Below are 3,082 nucleotides of genomic sequence, written 5' to 3' on the forward strand. Positions count from 1 at the left end.
CCTCAAGTCCAGCATCTACCACCGCGTCGGGAGCAGCTCCAGCCACCGTGGCGCGCCGCGGCTGCGACCGGGTGGTTTAGAGGGCAGCGTCCCGTTCGTCCCCTACGCGGGCAAGTCAGCTGCCCTTTATGCCCCTCGGCAAGAAGCACTTCGCCCCGAGCGGGCGGGGCTGTGGAGCAGGTGTCGCCTCCGCGGATGGTTGGGGTGGCTGGAGCTGCTCCCGACGCGGTGGTAGATGCTGGACTTGAGGACCCTGGCTTTTGGCATTCCGCACGCCATTTATTATTCGTTTCTTTGTGTTCTCACCGTTCACCTGTTAGGTTGGCAGCCCCCAGGGAGAGCAAGGCCGGGATGTTGCTGCGAGTTTCTGCTCCTTTCCGCGTGGAAATGTCTTACGCAAGAGTGGCGGCGCTCCCACCTCTTCGTTCTTACAGTTTGAAGAGACCTCATTCTTCCTCAGGGGCTGCTAGCCCCAGCACTTAGCCACGATTTAATACACTATGTGAGGGTGCAGAGAATATCTGCCACTCGCCTCTTCCTCTCCCCCACATCTCTTATTTTCAAAATCGCTTAAGTATTCAGAATTCATACTTCAGTACTTACGGATACATTGAGTTACATTAATCCAGCTTTATCTGTTCCATCCCCTCTTACCCTTTCAGCCAGTCATACATCTCCTTTGAATTTTTAAACCTGCGTATGGTTTAGTATCAGTTCTTTTTAGTTGAATAAACATTCAATACAGACCTGGTCCATTCCTTCATAGTTGATTTCAAGATTCAGAGTCACTTTTCCTTGGAATACTGAGAAACGGAATGTGATGGATGCTGGACAGAATGTCCATTCGCCATCTGTTACTTAACTAAATATATCACCCTATCAATCCTTGTTTTAGTGTGTCTAATTTAAATTAGAAACAAACCAAGGAGCCATGGTCTTTCAGACAGTACTTGGTATCTTTGGTAACCCAGTAAATGTTTACCAATTAGAAAACTAAACAAGCTCAGCAGTTTAGGTCCAAGTTTTTTTTTTTGTTTTTTGTTTTTTTTTTTTACCACAAATCTTAAAGGAAGTCATGATGGGTATGTTTATTTTCATTTATTGGAAGTTTTAAAGCTGTTATATATTCCTTTAAATACTACTTGAAGGCTGCCTACAATTTAATCAATGGAATACTTTGTACAAGTAGTACAAGAATAGTATAAGTTAAATGGATTTATGGAACAGTACTCATACATAATATAATCCTTAAGAATATGTCAACATGTTGAACATTTCAGAACAGATGGGGCATTGGCTTGGAAGGAGGTTTTGAGGAAAGAGGCTGTGCAAAGTGGAAACGGTCTTGTACTTTGTACAATTGTCATCTTTTCCAGGGATACCTTTTCCCGCTTCCTGAAAACTAGAGGGATTTCCTACTCTTCACTAAGGCAACATCTATTAAAAACAACAACAAATATATATTGAACATCTCCACTTGAATCCCCACGGGTACCTCAAACTCAGCCTGTCCAAGACAGAACTTCTCTTTTCCTCAAAACTTGTGTCTCTCATTCACCCAGGCCCAACCCAGAAATCTAGGATTCTTCCCAAGCACCCCCGGTTCAGTCACTTCCAATTCATAATTAACCTTAAGTTCTGTTAAATATCCCTGTACTCTCTCTTCTGTATCCCCCTTCTGCCTTTAGGGCAGTAATTTCCACTTTGCACATCAGAATACCCTGAGGGGCTTTAAAAAAAGTCCTGTTGCCCAGACTGCCTCCACCAATTAAGTCAGAATCTCTGAGATGGCGCTCAGGCATGAGGATTAAAACAAAACAAAACAAAACCTCTCCAGGTGATTCCAGTGCATAGCCATGGTTGAAAACCACTGCTAGGGCCTCATCATTTCTCACCAGATTACAGCAAAAGCATAATATAATAATATTCTCCTTTTTTCCCTACTCTCTTCTAATTCATTCAGAATCAATTCAGTAAATATTAATTGAGTGGTGTGTGTGTGTGTGTGTGTGTGTGTGTGTGTAGGGGGAGAGTTTCCCAGAAACTGGGAATACAGCAATAAAAAAGACAGCCTTTGTATCTGGTCTCATAGAGCTTACAGTCTAGGGGAGTGGGGTGGCACAGTTGGGAAAGACAGAAAAAACAACAAAGAAATAAAGGAAAGGAAATAAATTTACCTGTGTGACATACAGAAACCAGGGAGGCTGTTACCTTAGTTTAGCGTCTCAAACTAAAGTCTACTCCTCTGACATTTGCACTGGGTTCTTCAAGACAAGAAGGAGGCAAACAAGTTAAGGGGTGGGGAAGGTAGATGGAACAGCAGGTGCAAAGGTCCTTGCAAGACAAACTTGCCAAGTTCAAGGTAGCTAGAGGCTGAAGCACAGTGAGTAAGAGGGAGTATACCACATGGGATTAGAGAGGTATGAGGAAGCCAGTTTATTTAAGACATTTTGAGATCATGATAAGGAGAATTCTAAATGGCTGGTGTGATGTGCAGTCAGACACAACAGATTTTTAAGTGGAATGACACCTGATTTACCTCTGGAAAGGATCACTCTGGTTGCTCTGGGGATCAGATTGTGGTAGAGCAAGAGTGGAAGCAGGGAGATCAGTTATGAGGCTACTTCAAGAATCCAGGAAAGAAATCATAGTTCTTTGGACTAAGGTGGAGACAGGAGAGGATGGTTTTGGTATTTGTTTTAGAGCCAGAATTGGTAAGACTTGCTTGAATGGAGTGAAAGCAGGGAATGAGAGAAAGAGAACAACGCAGCTACTCTTTATTGAATACATGTTACCTGACAGGCACTGTTCTAAGTGCTTTATAAGTATTAAGCCATTTAATTATCATAAGAGTCCCAAAAGATAGGTACTATTTTTTAAAAAAGATTATTTATTTATTTATTTATTTGAGAGAGAGAGAGCGCACGCACAAGCAGGGGGAGTGGAAGTTGGGTTGTTCTCAGGACTAAACGAGTAAAAGCAGATACAGCTCTTAAGCCTGGCATGTAGTAAACCTACTAAAATAAATACTAGGTGCTTTTACTACATAAAGGGAAGCTGGCTAGAGTGGGAATTAATCCAG

Source organism: Neomonachus schauinslandi, chromosome 4 (genome assembly GCF_002201575.2).
Source record: "Neomonachus schauinslandi chromosome 4, ASM220157v2, whole genome shotgun sequence".
In the NCBI taxonomy this organism is placed as follows: domain Eukaryota; kingdom Metazoa; phylum Chordata; class Mammalia; order Carnivora; family Phocidae; genus Neomonachus; species Neomonachus schauinslandi.